At 50.4% G+C, this 23,383-nt stretch overlaps 1 protein-coding gene across 1 annotated transcript in view; it reads right to left on the bottom strand.

Moving 5' to 3' along the window:
* HSPA12B (heat shock protein family A (Hsp70) member 12B) overlaps nt 1-16,875 on the bottom strand; it is a 118,212-nt gene extending 101,337 nt beyond the window's left edge. Inside the window, 1 exon segment of the mRNA XM_040335577.1 lies at nt 16,739-16,875. The gene's annotated coding sequence lies outside the window, so the exon portion shown is untranslated.
* Between the last annotated feature and the right edge of the window lie 6,508 nt (nt 16,876-23,383).

Here is a 23,383-nt window from a genome sequence, read left to right as displayed (position 1 = left end):
TAAGTGCTGCGTGGGGGCTGAACACTGGCAGCAATTGATGGGCACATTGTCAGCAATTGATGGGCACAGTAGTGGCAATTGATGGGCACAGTAGTGGCAATTGATGGGCACAGTAGTGGCAATTGATGGGCACAGTAGTGGCAATTGATGAGCATATTGGCAGCAATTGATGGGCACAGTAGAAGCAATTGATTGGCACACTGGCAGCAATTGAGTGGCACACTGGCAGCAATTGATGGGCACAGTGGCTGCGTTTGATGGCACAGTGGCTGCGTTTGATAGGCACAGTGATTGCGTTTGATGGGCACAGTGGCTGCATTTGATGGCACAGTGATTGCGTTTGATGGGCACAGTGGCTGCGTTTGATGGGCACAGTGACTGCGTTTGGTGGGCACAGTGACTGCATTTGATGGCATAGTGGCAGCGGTCTGTACACCTGCTATGCCCATTATGAGGAGTTCCCACCATCCCTGTGCTGAGTTCCCAGGTCTGTACACCTGCTATGCCCATTATGAGGAGTTCCCACCATCCCTGTGCTGAGTTCCCAGGTCTGTACACCTGCTGTGCCCATTATGAGGGGTTCCCACCATCCCTGTGCTGAGTTCCCAGGTCTGTACACTTGCTGTGCCCATTATGAGGGGTTCCCACCATCCCTGTGCCGAGTTCCCAGGTCTGTACACCTGCTGTGCCCATTATGAGGGGTTCCCACCATCCCTGTGCTGGGTTCCCGGTTCTGTATACCAGCTGTGCCCATTATGAGGGGTTCCCACCATCCCTGTGCTGGGTTCCCGGGTCTTTACAACTGCTGTTGTCCGTTATGAGGGGTTCCCACCATCCCTGTGCTGAGTTCCCGGGTCTGTATACCTGCTTTGCCCATTATGAGGGATCCCCACCATCCCTGTGCTGAGTTCCTGGGTCTGTACACCTGCTGTGCCCATTATGAGGGGTTCCCACCATCCCTGTACTGAGTACCCGGCTCTGTACACCCGCTGTTACCATTATGAGGGGTTCCCATCATTCCTGTGCTGAGTTCTCGGGTCTGTACACCTGCTGTGCCCATTATGATCGGGGTTCCCACCATCCCTGTACTGAGTTCCCAGGTCTTCATACCTGCTGTGCTCATTATGAGGGGTTCCCACCATCCTTGTGCTGAGTTCCCAGGTCCATGCACCCGCTGTGCCCATTATGAGGGGTTAATTTTGTTTATTGAAAAACCTTACAAACAACAACTTATATACAATAAAACCATAATAAATAAATAAAACATATTTACAAAATAATTAAATATGACTATACAAAAAAAAAACAAGAACATAATAAATGGTGCAAACCAAATTGCGCATAACATAATCCCTACGAGGAAGCCAGACTAAGGAACATGTAGCCTTTTATTAAAAATATATTTGATCTGAAAATCTAGAATCAAGAATACAAAGAAAAGCCGCACACCCCGAGATCAACAGGCAGCAGCTACAGAGTCCTGATATTCCTCCACGCCCTTATCCAGGCCACCTGCTGCCACCTGTCTTTCTCAAGACCCCAAATCTACCCAGCCTCACCCAGAATGTCCTGCACCACCACATCGACAGGGAGGATTTTACTCCATAAGGACACATGACACTGTGCACTCCATGTGAAATAATTGGACTACTAGACTAACTAAATAAAGTGTTTCCAAATCATAATCACGACGAGTCTGGAATGCCCCATACACCCACTCTGCATAACTCATATGGGGGAAGGAAGGGTATACTCAGAGCCCTCCCCACCCTCTTGTACACCTCTATATTAAACGGGCAATTATAAGGGGTTCCCACCATCCTTGTGCTGAGTTCCTGGGTCTGTACACCTGCTGTGCCCATTATGAGGGGTTACCAACATCCCTGTGCTGAGTTCCCGGGTCTGTACACCCGCTGTGCCCATTATGAGGGGTTCCCACCATAGCTGCGCTGAGTTCCCGGGTCTGTACACCTGCTGTACCCATTATGAGGGGTTCCCATCATCCCTGTGCTGAGTTCCCAGGTCTGTATACCCGCTGTGCCCATTATGAGGGGTTCCCACAATCCCTGTGCTGAGTTCCCGGGTCTGTACACCCGCTGTGCCCATTATAAAGGGGTTCCCACCATGGCTGTGCTGAGTTCCCGGGTCTGTACACCCGCTGTGCCCATTATGAGGGGTTCCCACCATCCCTGTGCTGAGTTCCTGGGTCTGTACACCTGCTGTACCCATTATGAGGGGTTCCCACCATCCCTGTGCTGAGTTCCCGGGTCTGTACACCCACTGTGCCCATTATGAGGGGTTCCCACCATGGCTGTGCTGAGTTCCCGGGTCTGTACACCTGCTGTACCCATTATGAGGGGTTCCCACCATGGCTGTGCTGAGTTCCCGGGTCTGTACACCTGCTGTGCCCATTATGAGGGGTTCCCACCATCCCTGTGCTGAGTTCTCAGGTCTGTACACCTGCTGTGCCCATTATGAGGGGTTACCACCATCCCTGTGCTGAGTTCTCAGGTCTGTACACCTGCTGTGCCCATTATGAGGGGTTTCCTCCATCCCTGTGCTGAGTTCCCGGGTCTGTACACCCGCTGTGCCCATTATGAGGGGTTCCCACTATTCTTGTGCTGAGTTCCCAGGTCTGTACACCCGCTGTGCCCATCATGAGAGGTTCCCACTATCCTTGTGCTGAGTTCCCGGGTCTGTACACCCGCTGTGCCCATTATGAGGGTTCCCACCATCCCTGTGCTGAGTACCCGGCTCTGTACACCCGCTGTGCCCATTATGGGGGGTTCCCACCATCCCTGTGCTGAGTACCCGGCTCTGTACACCCGCTGTGCCCATTATGGGGGGTTCCCACCATTCCTCCCAGATCAAAAATGATTTCAGAGAAATGGGAGGAGACAGGACACACAATGGAGATCAGGAACACCCACATGTTTGGGATGGAATCAGAATCAAGGCTTATGGCAGGAAGATCTCACTGTTAGAGCATTCAGAATGTATAAGAAGCCAGGGTCTGATGCAGCCCGCTAAACGTCATTTTTTAACTAAACTATTAGCTAGATTCAGATAGGGTGCCGCATGTTTCAGGCGGCGTAGCGTATCGTATTTACGCTACGCCGCCTTAAGTCAGAGAGGCAAGTACTGTATTCACAAAGCACTTGCCTCCTAACTTACGGCGGCGTAGCGTAAATGGGGCCGGCGTAAGCGCGCCTGATTCAAATGAGGATGGGGGGGCGTGTTTTATGTTAATGGGGGTGACCCAACGTGATTGACGTTTTTTTATGAACGGCGCATGCGCCGTCCGTGTACATATCCCAGTGTGCATTGCACCAAAGTACGCCGCAAGGACGTATTGTTTTCGACCTGAACGTAAATTACGTCCAGCCCTATTCACGGACGACTTACGCAAACGACGTAAAAAATTTCAAATTTCGACGTGGGAACGACGGCCATACTTAACATTGACTAGGCCAGCTATTTGTTGGAATAACTTTACGCCGGAAAACGCCTTACGTAAACGGCGTATCTTTACTGCGACGGGCGCACGTACGTTCGTAAGTCGGCGTATCTAGGCATTTACATATTCTACGCCAAACTCAATGGAAGCGCCACCTAATAGCTGGATTCAGGTAGGGCGGCTCACTTTTGAGGCGGCGTAGCGTATGGCATATACACTACGCCGCCGTAAGTCAGAGAGGCAAGTGCTGTATTCACAAAGCACTTGCCTCCTAAGTTACGGCAGCGTAGCGTAAATGGTCCGGCGTAAGCGCGCCTAATTCAAATGAGGATGAGGGGGGTGTGTTTTATGTAAATTACTCGTGACCCGACGTGATTGACGTTTTATACGAACGGCGCATGCGCTGTCCGTGGATATATCCCAGTGTGCATTGCTCCAAAGTACGCCGTTCCGACGTGAACGTAAATGACGTCCAGCCCGATTCGCGTACGACTTACGCAAACGACGTAAAAAGATAGGCCTGTTCCGACGTCCATACCTTGGATGGGCTGCGCCACCTAGGGAGCAGCTTTATCTTTACGCCCGCGTATCTCTAACGTAAACGGCGTAACTAATTGCGACGGGCGCACGTACGTTTCTGAATCTGCGTATCTAGTCATTTGCATATTCTACGCCAAACTCAACGGAAGCGCCACCTAGCGGCCAGCGTAAATACTGCACCCTAAGATACGACGGCGTAGGAGACTTACGCCGCTCGTATCTTGGCCTAATTTAAGCGTATCTGGTTTCCAGAATACGCTTAAATTTACGACGGCGCAGATTCAGAGTTACGTCGGCGTATCTACTCATACGCCGGCGTAACTGTATCTGAATCTAGCTATATAACTTTTTGGTGGAATTATCTTTTAGAAATGACTCCCATCATAATAATAGCTGAATATGGACTTTGGGCCAGATTCACAAAGAGATACGACGGTGTATTATCTACAGATACACCATCGTATCTCTGACTTACACTGGGGTAGATTCAGGAACAATTTCCGCCGGTGTAGACTGAGATGCGCGGCGTAAATGCCAATTTGCGCCGGCGTATCTCCGCGCCGTATTCAGCAAACAATATTACGCCGTAACGTAGATTTTTTTTTTTCGTTTGGACCTTTCCACGCCGCTGCGGCGTGGGCGCCCATTTACGCTGGTCTGAACTAGCGCGGCCCTGGTTTTTCTATTTTAAATATGCAAATGAGGGAGTTGGTCCGATTCAGCAAATTACGAATTGCCGGCGCAGGCTACTCCCGGTGCGTGTAACTCTGGTTTGCAGCGGAAAGTTACCCTTTATAAAGCAGGGGTAACTTTGCACCAGACTTGCTCAAGTCAGCTGGAGAGGGCCCGGATGGCCCGGATGGGAACCCCCTTAAAGGTCCGGAGGCCACCAGGGCCCCAGATGGCAACCCCCCTTTTTTTTTATAAAAATAAATTACCAAATAAAGGGGGCTTTCCATCCGGGACCTCTGGGCCCTTTAATAATAATAATAATAATGATAATAATAATTATATATATATATTTTTGTCCGAAAGGCACTGGCCGTGAACTTGTTCTGCATACAGATGGCAGAACTTTTTCAGCCAACATTCACGAAACTACGTAGTTTTTCTGCTCTTTTGTCCGATGGAGCGTACAGACAGTTTGATTATACGACAAAACACGTCCATTGGAATATTCGATCCCAAAGGTGTTGAGGTCAGGACTCTGTGCAGGCCAGTCCAGTTCCTCCACCCCAAACTCGCTCATTCATGTCTTTATGGACCTTGCTTTGTGGACTGGTCCAAATCATTTGATGAAAGGGGGATTATGGTGGGGGGTTGTTTTTCAGGGGTTGGGTTGGCCCCTTAGTTCCAGTGAAGGGAACTCTTAAGGCGTCAGCATACCAAGACATTTTGGACAATTTCATGCTCCCAACTTTGTGGGAACAGTTTGGGGAGGGCCCCTTCCTGTTCCAACATGACTGCTCACCAGTGGACAAAGCAAGGTCCATAAAGACATGGATGAGCAAGTTTGGGGTGGAGGAACTTGACTGGCCTGCACAGAGTCCTGACCTCAACTCGATAGAACATCTTTGAAATGAATTAGAGCAGAGACTGCAAGCCAGGCCTTCTTGTCCATCAAAAAAATATAATTACAAATATATAAAAAAAAATATATAAAAAAAAAGGGGGGTTCCCATCTGGGCCCCTGGGGACCCCCGGGCCCCTTACAGGTGTACTGCCTGTACCCCCCTGATGGCGGCCCTGGTCATAAGTCTCCATTGCTGTTATGAGGGCTGACATCTCCTGGGTGTTAAAGTTTTTTTTCCTCCTCTGCCTTTGGGGAACGGGAGTAGCCATCTCACAGCAAATGTACCTTCCCTGGGGGGGAATAAAACTGGATGTACATTTGCATCGGCTGGGCGTAAGTTGGGCCGGCGTATCTCTGTAAGTTGGGCCGGCATAGTTGTGAGCATGCTCAGAAGGGAACGAACGTACTGAGCATGCTCCGTTCATGATACGCCGGGCGTAAATCACTGCTCCACGTTCAGAACATCATTTGCATAAGGTCACACCCACTTCCACTTACGCCGAGGAAATTAAGTTAGGCCGGTGCAAAGTTAGGCACAAGTGCTTTGTGAATACCCTACCTGCCTCTCCACGCTGGTCCGGCGTAGTGTAAAAAAGATGCACTACGCCGGTCCAAAGATGCGCCATTGTACATGAATCTGGCCCACTGGTCCTATCTATGCGCCTGATTCATAGAATCAGATACGCATAGATAGGGCTAAGATCTGACAGTGTTACAATGTGTTACACTGTCGGATCTTTTTTTCAATTTAAAAATGGCGCCGGGGGCGTTCCCGCTGATTTACGATAAATAATATGTAAATCAGCGAGATACGCAAATTCACGAACGTACGCGGACCCGACGCAGTCCGTAGCGGCGTACCCGTCGTATACTTACCCCTGCTTTCATCAGGCGCAGCCAATGTTAAGTATAGCCGGCGTTCCCGCGTCGAATTTAAATTTTTTAACGTCGTTTGCGTAAGTCGTTCTCGAATACGGACGGACGTCGTTTACGTAAGCGTCGCAACCACTGACGTCCTAGCGACGTCAGTGGGAGCAATGCACGCCGGGAAATTTCGCGGACGGCGCCTGCGCATTTAAATCGGCGCGGGAACGCGCCTGATTTAAATAGTACACTCCCCTAGCCGCGGAATTTGAATTCCGCCGGGGGATTTAGGATCCGCCGTCGCAAGTTTGGAGGTAAGTTGTTTGTGAATTAGCCACTTGCCTCCTAAACTTGCGGGAGCGGATCTTAATTCACGTAGATCGAGCGGATCTATAGATCCGCTGCGCTACGTGAATCTGGCCCAATGATTAGAAATACGCCATACCTTCCAAGCCTTCGCTGTTGCCTCTCCTTGAGGATTTCAGCTCACCCGGGGAATGTCATTCAGTATTCTGGTGAATCTGAAGGTTCTCTATATCTGGTACAGCATAGACCTGAGCCGTCCAAAGCCTGGGACCCGGGGCCCTCCCAGCCTCTCCCTTCCAGCTCCTGTCTGGAGCCCAACGCCTCTCCTGCCTCTGTACACCCCTTCCTTCCTCTGTCGCCACATTACCGCTGATATGTTGTGGCTGAGGGTGGTGGTCGGGGAAGGTGGGGGGGGGGGGGGGTCCAATTATTTTTAGAGGAGCAGCAAAAGAGGAAGTGCGCCTTTTGAGTGGCCGCAATGGATTACATTTTTGCTACATTTGTAGCAAGGCGCGCCTATGTGGATGTGTCCCATGTAGTAATTGGTCAACTTTCTTGATAAAGGGGATCTTAAGTGTGGCCCCCAACATCACTATAGGGCCACACATACAATTCTGTAAATGAGAGACTTCAAACATACAACTGGAGATGGTCAGAGACTGCAGACATAGTACAGGAGATGGTCAGAGACAGCAGACATACTACAGGAGATGGTCAGAGACTGCAGACATACTACAGGAGATGATCAGAGACTGCAGACATACTACAGAAGATGGTCAGAGACTGCAGACATACTACAGGAGATGGTCAGAGACTGCAGACATAATACAGGAGATGGTCAGAGACTGCAGACATAATACAGGAGATGGTCAGAGACTGCAGACATAGTACAGGAGATGGTCAGAGACTGCAGACATACTACAGGAGATGGTCAGAGACTGCAGACATACTACAGGAGATGGTCAGAGACTGCAGACATAGTACAGGAGATGGTCAGAGACTGCAGACATACTACAGGAGATGGTCAGAGACTGCAGACATAGTACAGGAGATGGTCAGAGACTGCAGACATATTACAGGAGATGGTCAGAGACTGCAGACATAGTACAGGAGATGGTCAGAGACTGCAGACATAGTACAGGAGATGGTCAGAGACTGCAGACATAGTACAGGAGATGGTCAGAGACTGCAGACATACTACAGGAGATGGTCAGGGACTGCAGACATGATACAGGAGATGGTCAGAGACTGCAGATATATTACAGGAGATGGTCAGAGACAGAGACTGCAGATATATTACAGGAGATGGTCAGAGACTTCAGATATATTACAGAAGATGGTCAGAGACTGCAGATATATTACAGGAGATGGTCAGAGACTGCAGACATACTACAGGAGATGGTCAGAGACAGCAGACATATTACAGAAGATGGTCAGAGACAGCAGACATAGTACAGGAGATGGTCAGAGACTGCAGACATAGTACAGGAGATGGTCAGAGACTGCAGACATGATACAGGAGATGGTCAGAGACTGCAGATATATTACAGGAGATGGTCAGAGACTGCAGATATATTACAGAAGATGGTCAGAGACTGCAGACATAGTACAAGAGATGTCAGAGACTGTAGACATACTACAGGAGATGATCAGAGACTGCAGACATGCTACAGGAGATGATCAGAGACTGCAGACATACTAGAGGAGATGGTCAGAGACTGCAGACATACTACAGGAGATGCTCAGAGACTGCAGACATAGTACAGGAGATGGTCAGAGACAGCAGACATAGTACAGGAGATGGTCAGAGACTGCAGACATACTACAGGAGATGGTCAGAGACTGAAGACATACTACAGGAGATGGTCAGAGACTGTAGACATAATACTGGAGATGGTCAGAGACTGCAGACATACTACTGGAGATGGTCAGAGACTGCAGATGTACTACAGGAGATGGTCAGAGACTGCAGACAGGAGATGGTCAGAGACTGCAGACATAGTACAGGAGATGGTCAGAGACTGCAGATATATTACAGAAGATGGTCAGAGACTACAGACATACTACAGGAGATGGTCAGAGAATTCAGACATAGTACAAGAGATGTCAGAGACTGTAGACATACTACAGGAGATGATCAGAGACTGCAGACATGCTACAGGAGATGATCAGAGACTGCAGACATACTAGAGGAGATGGTCAGAGACTGCAGACATACTACAGGAGATGCTCAGAGACTGCAGACATAGTACAGGAGATGGTCAGAGACAGCAGACATAGTACAGGAGATGGTCAGAGACTGCAGACATACTACAGGAGATGGTCAGAGACTGCAGACATACTACAGGAGATGGTCAGAAACTGCAGACAGGAGATGGTCAGAGACTGTAGACATAATACTGGAGATGGTCAGAGACTGCAGACATACTACTGGAGATGGTCAGAGACTGCAGATGTACTACAGGAGATGGTCAGAGACTGCAGACATAGTACAGGAGCTGGTCATATTCTGATAAATATAACATAAATGCATATCAGTGTTTATTTTGTTATTCAATATATTGATATATATATACCGATATATATTGATTAATGCGTTCAATAATGAAATACTACCTATATTAATAAACGCTGATATGCATTCATGTTATATTTAGCAGAATATGATAACTAATGAACGGGTCCTGAGGAAGCTATACAACTAGCGAAACGCGTTGACCCCTGGACGATTGAACAACTAATACACCTCCAGCTTATTGCTTTGTCAAATAAGTATATTATAAGGTGCTGGCTGACCATCTGTATCATATTTAGACATGTTTTTATATTATTCCAGGCACTGATTTTTAATATGATGTAAAATGAAATTTATATTTTAGATGGAATTTGTTTCTGTCTCATGCGATGCCATTAAAGTCCAGCACTAGCGGGGTGATTCTTCAACCTGCCTAAGATCTGTCTACAACCGATGCCTCCTGGAATGGAGGTCATCCCATGTCCAGAGCCTTATAGAAAGACTTTGGCCCAGATTCTCGTAGATGGGCGTAAAACTCCGCGGGTGTAACGTATCTGATTTACGTTACGCCGCCGCAAGTTTTACAGGCAAGTGCTTTATTCTCAAAGAACTTGCGTGTAAATTTGCGGCGGCGTAGCGTAAATCACCCGGCGCAAGCCCACCTAATTCAAATTAGCCGGGTAGGGGGCGTGGAGAATTCAAATTAAGCGCGTACCCGCGCCGAACGTACTGCGCATGCGCCGTCCGAAGAATATCCCAGTGTGCATTGCTCCAAAGTACGTCGCAAGGACGTCATTGGTTTCGACGTGAACGTAAATGGCGTCCAGCCCCATTCACGGACGACTTACGCCAACAACGTAAATTTTCAAATTTCGACGCGGGAACGACGGCCATACTTAACATTGGCTGCGCCTCATATACCCAGGGGCAACTTTACGCCGGGAAAAGCCTAATGTAAACGTCGTAACTTCACTGCGTCGGCCGCGCGTACGTTCGGGAATTCGCGTATCAAAGCTAATTTGCATACTCGACGGGGAAAACGACGGAGGCGACACCTAGCGGGCAAAAAAAAAAAATGCATTTAAGATCCGACGGCGTAAGAGACTTACGCCTGTCGGATCTAATGCTTATCTATGTGTAACTGATTCTAAGAATCAGTCGCATAGATACGACGGCTCGGATTAGGACTCACGACGGCGAACATGGCGTTGCGCCGTCGTAAGCCCTTTAAGAACCTGGGCCTTTATCTCCATATAGGACCCGGCCTCTCCACCAGGTACGCCATCTTTGGATTTACGCCACTTTGTGATTGGTAGCAGCTAGCACCAATCACACGGAACGTATCTCTGATGCTGTACTGAGCACAGAACACCCCCCCCCCTTTTTTTACCCCCACCAGGTATAGGGAAGCAGATACCCTCTCATAGCATGGGGTGAAGCAGCGCCTCGGTTTCCAGGGACAGTGCCCAATTTTAGGAATCGCCTTCTTTTGGAGGGTGGCAAAACATCAGGAGCAGACAACCCCCAGGTATAGAAAAAATAGATGCCCCCCACAATTTATCATTTTCTCAGAGAGGGTGAAATGATTGGAGTACAGAACCCCCCCCCAGGTATAGGCAAGCAGATATCTCTTTATGGCACCTTTTTTAGGATGGTGGTGTAGCCTGCTGAATGGATTGAACACAGAAACCCACAGTAGTACCCCCATGGTACCCATGGTCGGAGAGGGTGGCGAATTCTGCAGAATGATTGGAGCACAGAACCCCCCCCCCCCCCAAGGTATAGAAAAGAAGATATCAGTTCATGGTGCCCCTTTCTTCGAAGAGGGTAGTGGAAGTAGTACCCCCCCATGGTACCTTTTGTTGGAGAGGGTGGTGAATCTCGAAGAACAGTAGGAGCACAGAACCCCCCCCCCCCCCCCCCTCCAGTATAGGAAAGTAGATTTCCTCAATGCAGAGGGTGGCAAAATCTGGAGAAGTATTGGAGCACAGAACCCTACGTCGGGTATAGCAAAGTAGATATCAGGTCATTGTGCCTTTTTTTTCGAAGGGGGTGGTGAATGTATTACCCCCATGGTGCCTTTTCTTGGAGAGGGTGGTGAATCCTGCAAAACAGTTGGAACACAGAACCCCCCAGGTGTAGGGAAGTAGATATTCCCCTAATGGAGAGGGTGGTGAGAATCCCCCAGGTATAGAAAAGTAGATATCAGGCCATGGGTGCCTTTTTTCGAAGAGAGTACTGGAAGTAGTACCCCCGGCCCCACAGTACCTTTTGTTGGCGAGGGTGGCCAATTCTGCAGAACATTTAAAGCACAGGAACCTCCCAGGTATTGGAAAGTAGATGCCCCCCCCAGGGAGAAGGTGGTGAGACCTGCAGAACATTTAAGGCATATCTTCCCAGGCAGAGCTGGTGCAAGGAGTTTGGACACCCTAGGCAATACTTAATTTTGCCGCCCCCTGGCTCCACCCCCTTTTCCCTGCCCATGTATACCCCACCCTTTTAATGAAGCGCCCAAATGCAGCCCACCAGCACCCATCAAATGCAGCCTCATCGGTGCCCATCAAATGCAGCCTCACCAGCGCCCATCAATTCAGCCTCACCACAGTGCCCATCAAATGCAGCCTCACCAGTGCCCATCAAATGCAGCCTCACCAGTGCCCATCAAATGCAGCCTCACCAGTGCCCATCAATGCAACCTCACCAGTGCCCATCAAATGCAGCCTCACCAGTGCCCATTAAATGCAGCACCACCTGCACCCATCAATACAGTCCCACCAGCGCCCATTAAATGCAGCCTCACCAGCGCCCATTAAATGCAGCCTCACAAGCGCCCATCAAATGCAGCCTCACCAGCGCCCATCAAATGCAGCCTCACAAGCACCCATCGAAGCAGCCTTACCAGTGCCCATCAAATGTAGCCTCACCAGCGCCCTTCAATGAATGTTTGCTTGCTCCCATTAATTCGGGAGTCGGGACACAGTCCTACACCGCCTTGCGCCTCTGACATTATGTGCAAACGGAGTGGCCGCTGCCTGCTGATGCTGAGACTTATAGCTAGATTCAGATAAGTTTACGCCGGCGTATCAGTAGATACGCCGTCGTAACTCTGAATCTGCGCCGTCGTAAATTTAAGCGTATTCTGGAAACCAGATACGCTTAAATTAGGCTAAGATACGAGCGGCGTAAGACTCCTACGCCGTTGTATCTTAGGGTGCATATTTAGGCTGGCCGCCAGGTGGCGCTTCCGTTGAGTTTGGCGTAGAATATGCAAATGAGTAGATACGCCGATTCAGAAACGTACGTGCGCCCGTCGCAATTAGTTACGCCGTTTACGTTAGAGATACGCCGGCGTAAAGCTGCTCCCTAGGTGGCGCAGCCCATGCAAGGTATGGACATCGGAACAGGCCTATCTTTTTACGTCGTTTGCGTAAGTCGTACGCGAATCGGGCTGGACGTCATTTACGTTCACGTCGGAACGGCGTACTTTGGAGCAATGCACACTGGGATATGTCCACGGACGGCGCATGCGCCATTCGTATAAAACGTCAATCACGTCGGGTCACGAGTAATTTACATAAAACACGCCCCCTGATCCTCATTTAAATTAGGCGTGCTTATGCCGGACCATTTACGATACGCTGCCGTAACTTAGGAGGCAAGTGGTTTGTGAATACAGCACTTGCCTCTCTGACTTACGGCGGCGTAGCGTATATGCGATACGTTACTACGCCCCCAAAGTGAGCCGCCCTACCTGAATCCAGCTATTAGTTGCTTGCTACAGAGAGAAGAGTAGAAACACCAGTAGCCGGGGCGCCCTAATGGTAGCACCGGTCCTGTTCCCAGGTATTGGAAAGTAGATGTTCCCCCCATGGAGAAGGTGGTGAGCACAGCACCCCCCCCAGGTATTGGAAAGTAGATGTTCCCCCCATGGAGAAGGTGGTGAGCACAGCACCCCCCCCCCCCCCGGTATAGGAAAGTAGATGTTCCCCCCATGGAGAAGGTGGTGAGCACAGAACCCCCCCCCCCCCCGGTATAGGAAAGTAGATGTTCCCCCCATGGAGAAGGTGGTGAGCACAGAACCCCCCCCCCCAGGTATTGGAAAGTAGATGTTCCCCCCATGGAGAAGGTGGTGAGCACAGAACCCCCCCCCCCCCCAGGTATAGGAAAGTAGATGTTCCCCCCATGGAGAAGGTGGTGAGCACAGAACCCCCCCCCCCTAGGTATTGGAAAGTAGATGTTCCCCCCATGGAGAAGGTGGTGAGCACAGCACCCCCCCCAGGTATTGGAAAGTAGATGTTCCCCCCATGGAGAAGGTGGTGAGCACAGCACCCCCCCCCCCCGGTATAGGAAAGTAGATGTTCCCCCCATGGAGAAGGTGGTGAGCACAGAACCCCCCCCCCCCGGTATAGGAAAGTAGATGTTCCCCCCATGGAGAAGGTGGTGAGCACAGAACCCCCCCCCCAGGTATTGGAAAGTAGATGTTCCCCCCATGGAGAAGGTGGTGAGCACAGAACCCCCCCCCCCAGGTATAGGAAAGTAGATGTTCCCCCCATGGAGAAGGTGGTGAGCACAGAACCCCCCCCCTAGGTATTGGAAAGTAGATGTTCCCCCCATGGAGAAGGTGGTGAGCACAGCACCCCCCCCAGGTATTGGAAAGTAGATGTTCCCCCCATGGAGAAGGTGGTGAGCACAGCACCCCCCCCCCCGGTATAGGAAAGTAGATGTTCCCCCCATGGAGAAGGTGGTGAGCACAGAACCCCCCCCCCCCGGTATAGGAAAGTAGATGTTCCCCCCATGGAGAAGGTGGTGAGCACAGAACCCCCCCCCCAGGTATTGGAAAGTAGATGTTCCCCCCATGGAGAAGGTGGTGAGCACAGAACCCCCCCCCCCCAGGTATAGGAAAGTAGATGTTCCCCCCATGGAGAAGGTGGTGAGCACAGAACCCCCCCCCTAGGTATTGGAAAGTAGATGTTCCCCCCATGGAGAAGGTGGTGAGCACAGCACCCCCCCCCAGGTATTGGAAAGTAGATGTTCCCCCCATGGAGAAGGTGGTGAGCACAGAACCCCCCCCCCCCCCCGGTATAGGAAAGTAGATGTTCCCCCCATGGAGAAGGTGGTGAGCACAGAACCCCCCCCCCCAGGTATTGGAAAGTAGATGTTCCCCCCATGGAGAAGGTGGTGAGCACAGAACCCCCCCCCCCCAGGTATAGGAAAGTAGATGTTCCCCCCATGGAGAAGGTGGTGAGCACAGAACCCCCCCCCCCTAGGTATTGGAAAGTAGATGTTCCCCCCATGGAGAAGGTGGTGAGCACAGAACCCCCCCCCAGGTATTGGAAAGTAGATGTTCCCCCCATGGAGAAGGTGGTGAGCACAGAACCCCCCCCCCCAGGTATAGGAAAGTAGATGTTCCCCCCATGGAGAAGGTGGTGAGCACAGAACCCCCCCCCCCCCTAGGTATTGGAAAGTAGATGTTCCCCCCATGGAGAAGGTGGTGAGCACAGAACCCCCCCCCCCAGGTATAGGAAAGTAGATGTTCCCCCCATGGAGAAGGTGGTGAGCACAGAACCCCCCCCCCAGGTATTGGAAAGTAGATGTTCCCCCCATGGAGAAGGTGGGGAGCACAGAACCCCCCCCCCCAGGTATTGGAAAGTAGATGTTCCCCCCATGGAGAAGGTGGTGAGCACAGAACCCCCCCCCCCCAGGTATTGGAAAGTAGATGTTCCCCCCATGGAGAAGGTGGTGAGCACAGAACCCACCCCCCCAGGTATTGGAAAGTAGATGTTCCCCCAGGGAGAAGGTGGTGAGATCTGCAGAACATTTGGAAAGTAGATATCAAGTCATAGTGCCTTTGTCTCGGAGAGGTGGTTGAATTCTGTGGATTGGACAGAAAATAAAACCCCCAGGGCATAGGAAAGTAGATACCCCCTCCAAAAGTACCTCTTGTTGGAGATGGCGACGATCAGTGCCAGGACAAGGTCATCCAGCGCCCAGGGCAAAGATGCCAAACTGTGCCCCCCCCCTTTCCCTTAGGGTCACGGTGCCCCCATCCCTGCAGTAAACTATTGCCCCCAGGGCAGCCTCCCCTCCTGCCCACCCCTTGTCCCGGCCCTGGCGATGATTTCTGCAGAAGACGGAGAACAGGCATAACCCCCCCCCCCCCCCAGGTATAGGAATATATCCCCACACAGTACCATGTGTTGGAGAGGGGGGCAAATTCCATAGAAGGGACAAATCACAAACCCCCCAGGTATAGAAAAGAAGATACCCCCCCCTCTGTGTTTTATTTGTCAGAGAGAGGCAGCAAATCCTGTAGAACTTTTGGAGCATAGAACCCCCCCCCCCGGCCAGATATAGGCAAGCAGAATTTACTACATTGTACTTTTTTTATGGGGGGGGGGGTAAATCCTGCATAAGGGATGGAGAGCAGAACCCCCCTGGTATAGGTGAGCAGATAGGTATAGGTGGGGGGGGGGGGGCACAATAGCTTTTGCCGAGAGGGAGGTGAATTCTGCAGAAGGGACGGACCACAGAACCCCCCCAGGTATAGGAAAGTAGATATCTACCACCACAGTACCTTTTTTTTTAAGGGGGGGAGGTAAATCCTGCATAAGGGATGAAGAGCAGAACCCCCCTGGTATAGATGAGCAGATACCACCCCCCCACAATAGCTTATGTCAGAGAGAGAGGCGAATCCTGCAGAAGGGACAGACCACAGAACCCCCCAGGTATAGGAAAGTAAATATCTACCACCACAGTACCTTATTTTTTGGAGAGGGTAGGAAAACGGATATCCCCCCACGGTACCTTTTATTGGAGGGGATAGTACATAGCAAGCAGAAAACGGGCCCCCCAAGTCGAGGAAGTCAGATACCCCCCCCCCCCCATGGTACCTTTATTCATAGAGGGGGGGAAATCCTGCAGAATGGGTGGAGCACAGACCCCCCCCCTGCCAGGTATAGAAAGGTAGATACCCCCCACCCCACGGTTTCTTTTTGTCGGGGAGGCTGCCAAATTCTATAGAACCGACGTACCACAGAACCCCCCCCCCTCCCCAGGTATAGGAAGTCACATCCCCCCCCCCCCCGGTACCTTATTTCGTAGAGAGGGGGGCGAATCCTTCAGAATAGATGGAGCACAGACCCCCCACCAGGTATACAAAAGTAGATACCCCCCACCCGACAGTTTCTTTTGTCGGGGAGGCTGCCAAATCCTATAGAACTGACGTACCACAGAACCCCCCCTCCCCAGGTATAGGAAGTCACATACCCCCTCCCCCTTGCTACCTTATTTCGTAGAGGGGGGGCAAATCCTTCAGAATAGATGAAGCACAGACCCCCCGCCAGGTATAGAAAAGTAGATACCCCCCACCCCCCAGTTTCTTTTGTCAGAGAGGCTGCCAAATCCTATAGAACTGACATACCACAGAACCTCCCCCTCCCCAGGTATAGAAAGTCACATACCCCCCCCCCCCCCCCCCCCGTACCTTATTTTGTAGAGGGCGGTGAATCCTGCAGGCGCTGATCCTCTTTGTGGGGCTCACATCAGACTCTGTGGTCGCCTGTGGCAGGATCAGCTTGTTATCCCTCTCCTCCCTCCTCGCCTTCCTCTGGGCAGAGCCGTCCCAGCCCAGCGCTGGCTCAAGTTGCCAGATGCAGGAGAGGAAGGAGGGAGGGAGGGAGGAGGGCCCCCAGGGGCCCCAAGGGAAGGGAGCATGGATACCCAGCACACTCTGCCAGGGGGGCTCCCACAACAAGAGGATAGCCGATCACTTTACCTGTGTATACAGAAGGACATTTCCGATCGCTGGGCTCTCTTTATAAAGATTTTGTAAAAAAAAAATAAAAAAATTAAAAAAACTTTTTTTTAGCTAAAATTTGGCCCATCGTTACCAATCTGCAAGTAGATATAAAACCCAAACTTAGAATTCGTTTGCTAAACAATTAGGGCCAGATTCTCGTAGATGGGCGTAAAAATGGGCGGGCGTGACGTATCTGATTTACGTTACGCCGCCGCAAGTTTTCCAGGCAAGTGCTTTATTCACAAAGCCCTTGCCTGTAAAGTTGCGGCGGCGTAGCGTAAATCACCCGGCGGAATTCAAATTCGGCTGGTAGGGGGCGTGTTTCATTTAAATGATGCGCGTCCCCGCGCCGAACGAACTGCGCATGAGCCGTCCCTAAAATTTCCTGGCGTGCATTGCTCTAAATGATGTCGCAAGGACGTCATTGGTTTTGACGTGGATGTAAATGACGTCCAGCACCATTCACGGACGACTTGCGCAAAAAACGTAATTTTATAAATTTTCGACGCGGGAACGACGGCCATACTTAACATTGGCTGCGCCTCATATAGCAGGGGCAACTTTTTTACGCCGGGAAAAGCCTAACGTAAACGTCGTAACTTTACTGCGTCGGCCGCGCGTACGTTCGGGAATTCGCGTATCTAGCTAATTTGCATACTCAATGCGGAAATCGACGGAAGCGCCACCTAGCGGGGAAAAAAAAATTGCAGTTACGATCCGACTTACGCCTGTCGGATCGAATGGATATCTATGCGTAACTGATTCTAAGAATCAGTCGCATAGATACAACGGCCCAGATTAGGACTTACGACGGCGTACATGGCGCTGCGCCGTCGTAAGCCCTTTGAGAATCTGGGCCTTATTCTCTTTTTGATTTTTTTTTCCTTTTTTTATAAATCCTTGTTCTTGATTTTTTTTTTTTTTTAGCAGCTCAGTGTTGCTGATCTCCTGCATCCTTTTTGCAACCACTTCCTATCCACGTGCACTCCAGCAATGGCTGTATGGTACACGATATTGTCAAAAGTATTGGGACGCTAGCATTTAAACGCACGTGAGCCCGGATTCACAAAGCACTTGCGCCGACGCATCTCCAGATACGCCGCGTAAGTGCAAATAGGCGCCGTCGTATCTGTGCGCCGGACCCACAAAACTGAGATACGCCTAAAAACAGGCTTCATCTCGTCGACGTAACTTGCCTACGCCGGCGTAGAGTGAGCGCATATTTACGCTGGACGCATTTGGCGCTCCCATTGATTTTCTATTCAAATATGCAAATGAGGGAGATACGGCAAATCACGAACGTACGTGCGCCCGACGCAGTGCACGTAAAGTCATACGTCCGCCGTAAAGTTAAGCCCCATAAAGGAGGTGTAACTCAGCAGCATCCATGCAAAGGTCTGCACCAGGGAACACAAGCCGGCGTATTTTACGTTGGACGTGAATATGACTAGGCGTAGGTTACGTTCACGCCGTAGGCAGTGATCCGACGTATCTTAGGGAGTAGTTCCGACTTGATTATGAGCATGCACACTGGGATGCGTCCACGGGACGGCGCATGCGCCGTTCATTATACGTATCTGTCTGGCACTCGGCCCATCATTTGCATGGGGTCACGCCCACTTCCACCTACGCCGGCTTACGCCTAGGAAACCCAGCGCAGTTTTGGCAGCACTGGCTTTGTGAATTTAGGGCCAGATTCACCAAAGAGATACGACGGCGTTTCTCCTGATACGTCGTACTGTATCTCTGTTTCTATCTATGCGGCTGATTCATAGAATCAGTTACGCATAGATATCCATAAGATCCGACATGTGTAATTATTTTACACCGTCGGATCTTAGGATGCAATACCGCGGCCGCCGCTGGGTGGAGTTTGCTTCGTAAACCAGCGTCGGGTATGCAAATTAGCAGTTACGGCGGATCCCCGACAGATTTTCACGTTCGCAACGTCGCTGCTAGTCTAGTTTCCCGTCGTAAAGTTAGTCGTCGTTTGACCTGCCATAACTTTAGTCAGCAATCGTATTGCTGTCTAAAGTATGGCCGTCGTTCCCGCGTCGAAATTTAAAATTTACCGTCGTTTGCGTAACACGTCCGGGAATACGGAAGTACGCTACGCACGTCGCCGTTCGAAAAAATGACGTCACGGCGTGCAAAGCACGGCGGGAGTTAAGAAACGGAGCATGCACAGTAGGTCCGGCGCGGGAGCGCGCCTAATTTAAATGGCACACGCCCATTTGAATTGGCCCGCCTTGCGCCGGAGGCTGCCGGCGTAGTTTTCATCGCAAGTGCTTTGTGAATCAGGCACTTGCGATGAAAACCTGCGGCGGTGTAACGTATCTACGATACGTTACGCCGCCGCAGTTCTATGTGAATCTGGCCCTTAGTGCTTGCCTCTCTGCGTTGCGTCGGTGTAGCGTATATTATTTGCGCTACGGCGGCGTAATGTGCGCCCGCTCTCTGTGAATCTGGGCCATGATTTTTAATGGCATCCCAGTCTTATGCCGGCCATATACTATACGAAAAATCGGCCGAACCCATTTTCGAAAAACAAACATTCGGCCATGAGCGCAAACGATAGTGCCATCATGTAATGGTCGATAAATCGTTCACTGGACATAAATGAATACATTTTTTGTTCATTTTTCTTTTTACAGATACCTAGAGCAGACAGTTCGGACGGGAAACACATTAACCTTTCAATTTATTATTCGTTCGGCAGAAAATTTCCAAACTTGTCCTTCGTTTTTTTCGACTCAAAAACTTCCCAACGATTATCGATTTTTGTGCCCATTAACTGGCCGAAAAACGAACAAAGGGCCAGATTCTTGTACATCCGCGTATCTTTGCGGCGGCGTAACGTATCCGATTTACGTTACGCCGCCGCAACTTAGACGGGCAAGTGCTGTATTCTCAAAGCACTTGCTCCGTAAGTTGCGGCGGCGTAGCATAAATCGGCCGGCGTAAGCCCGCCTAATTCAAATTTGGATCAGGGGGGGCGTGTTTTATGTAAATGTACTGTGACCCGACGTGATTGACGTTTTTCACGAATGGCGCATGTGCCGTCCGTAGAAATCTCCCAGTGTGCATTGCTCCTAATACGCCGCAAGGATGTATTGGTTTTTACGTGGACGTAAATTACGTCCAGCCCCATTCACGGACGAGTTACGCAAATGACGCAAAATTTTAAAATGTCGACGCGGGAACGACGGCCATACTTAACATTGTTACGCCGCACTTATGCCACCTAATAGCAGGGGCAACTGTACGCCGGGAAAAGCCTAACGTAAACGGCGTAACTTTACTGCATCGGCCGGGCGTACGTTCGGGAATTCGCGTATCTACCTAATTTGCATACTCGACGCAGGATTCGACGGAAGCGCCACCTAGCGGCCAGCGTAAAAATGCAGTTACGATCCGACGGCGTAAGAGACTTATGCCTGTCGGATCTAACAGATATCTATGCGTAACTGATTCTAAGAATCAGGCGCATAGATACGACGGCGCAACGCAGAGATACGTACCTCGGTTGTGAATCTGGGCCAAGCTGTCTAAATGACCGAATTTTTGTATAGTGTATGGCCAGTATTAGACCCTATACACCAGTGGCGGTGCATCCATAGAGGGCACAGGAGCGCCGCCCCCTCTCTCTCCTGCACCACCACTGAAACAATACATACTGTAGATTCATGCATTGTATGAATCCATGAATTGTCGCTGCCGCCCACTATTCAAAAGGCCGGCCCCCTGGTGAGCGCTGGCCATCTGAATAACGGCAGTTGCTTTGTTTTTGTGTCTATTAGAGCCAGCGGGCTGTAATCGGCTTCCAAATAGTTAACCAGGGGACGCAGGGGGTGTGCGTTCCCTGGTTAACACTGACACGCATCTCAGCCAATCAGGTTCACCGGGTCTGGTTACCGGTAACCTGATTGGCTGAAGCGACATCGAGGGCGGGAGAAGACATCGAGGGACAGTGGAAGGAGGATGCTGACCCCAGAAAGGTAATCTGGCAGCATTTTACAGGGCACAGTGGTGACAATTGATGGGTACAGTGGTAACAATTGATGGCACAGTGGCTGCGTTTGATGGCACAGTAGCGACAATTGATGGGCACAGTGGCTGCGTTTGATGGCACAGTTAGCGACAATTGATGGCACAGTGGCTGCGTTTGATGACATGGCACAGTGGTGACAATTGATGGGCACAGTGGCGACAATTTATGGGCACAGTGGCTGCGTTTGATGGCATGGCATAGTGGCTGCATTTGATGGCACAGTGGCGACAATTGATGGCACAGTGGTGACAATTGATGGCATGGCACAGGGGCGACAACTGATATCACAGTGGCGACAATTGATGGCACAGTGGCGACAATTGATGGGCACAGTGGTGACAATTGATGGGCACAGTGGCTGCATTTGATGGCACAGAGGCGACAATTGATGGTCACAGTGGCTGCGTTTTATGGGCACAGTGGCTGCAATTTATGGGCACAGTGGCTGCAATTGATGGGCACAGTGGCTGCGTTTGATGGGCACAGTGGCTGCATTTGATGGCACAGAGGTGACAATTGATGGTCACAGTGGCTGCGTTTGATGGGCACAGTGGCTGCAATTGATGGGCACAGTGGTGGCAATTGATGGGCACAGTAGCTGTGTTTGATGGGCACAGTGGCTGCAATTGTTTTAGTTTTTTTCCATTTGTTTGCGCCCCCCAAAAAAATTTGAGCACCAGCCGCCACTGCTATACACACTGTAATGCCCTGTACACACGATCGGTTCATCCGATGAAAACGGTCTGATGGATTTTTTCATCAGTTTTGCCTACACACCATCAGTTAAAAATCTGATCGTATCAGAACGCGGTGACGTAAAACACGACGTGCTGAGAAAAATGAAGTTCAATGCTTCCAAGCATGCGTCGACTTGATTCTGAGCATGCGTGGGTTTTTAACCAATGGTCGTTCCTACTAACTTTTCTATCGGTTTTTTAACCATCAGATAATTTTAAAACAAGTTCCTAGTTTTTTAACCGATGGATAAAAAACCGATGGGGCCCGCACACGATCGATTCGTCTGATGAAAACCGATCATGTGTACGCGGCATTAGATTTTCTGCAGATTTTTGTCATCAGAATTACCAAAACCATATAATAACCTTAATGCCACGTACAGACGATTGGACATTCCGACAACAAAACGGTGGGTTTTTATTCAGACGGAATGTTGGCTCAAACTTGTCTTGCATACACACGGTCACACAAATGTTGTTGGAAATTCCGATCGCCAAGAACGCGTGAAGATTTCACTCTGGCATGAGCAGTGATATGTAACATGTATATAGTGCAATTTGTGATTTTGTGCATAGGCGCCAATGACGTGTGTGCTTACATTTGTATACTGTAGGTGTGATGGGCGGTTCCTACATGTTTAACCACTTGCCGCCCGCCAATGACATATTGACGGCGGCAAAGTGGTTGTAGAATCCTGACTGGACGTCATATGACGTCCTCAGGATTCTGAGCCGCTGCGCGCCCCCGGGGGCGGACATCGCGGCGAACGGTGTTGCGGGGTGTCAATCTGACACCCCGCAACACTGATCTCGGTAAAGAGTCTCTCACGGAGGCTCTTTACCACGTGATCAGCCGTGTCCAATCACGGCTGATCACGATGTAAACAGGAAGAGCTGTTGATGGCTCTTCCTCACTCGCGTTTGACAGACGCGAGTAGAGGAGAGCCGATCAGCGATCGCCGATCGCCACACTGGACCACCACACTGGACCACCAGGGAAGCCCACACTGGACCACCAGGGAAGGGCAAAAAAAAAAAAGTCTGAAAAAAAAGAAAAAAGCATTAAAAAATAAAAAAGATGACAATCAATGCCCACAAATGGGCACTGACTGGCAACATGGGTAAATCAGTGCCGCCCCACAGTGTCCATCAGTGCCACCCCACAGTGTCCATCAGTGCCACCCCACAGTGCCCATCCATGCCCAGTGCCCACCTATCAGTGCCCATCTGTGCCACCCATAAGTATCCATCAGTGCCACCCATAAGTGCCGCCCATGAGTGCCCATCAGTGCCGCCTATGAGTGCCCATCAGTGCCGCCCATGTGTGCCCATCAGTGCCCATCAGTGCCACATACCAGCGCCGCCAATCAGTGCCACCTCATCTGTGCCCGTCAGTACTACCTCATCGATGTCCATCAGTGCCATCTCATCAGTGCCGCCATATCAGTGCCCGTAATTGAAAGAGAAAACTTACTTATTTACAAAAAAAAATAACAGAAAAAAATAAAACCGTAATTTTTTTTCAAAATTTTCAGTCTTTTT

This window comes from Rana temporaria, chromosome 1 (genome assembly GCF_905171775.1).
Source record: "Rana temporaria chromosome 1, aRanTem1.1, whole genome shotgun sequence".
NCBI classification, from domain to species: Eukaryota; Metazoa; Chordata; class Amphibia; order Anura; family Ranidae; genus Rana; species Rana temporaria.
Note: the sequence above shows the minus strand (reverse complement) of the source record. Positions and strands in the feature narration are given on the sequence as shown.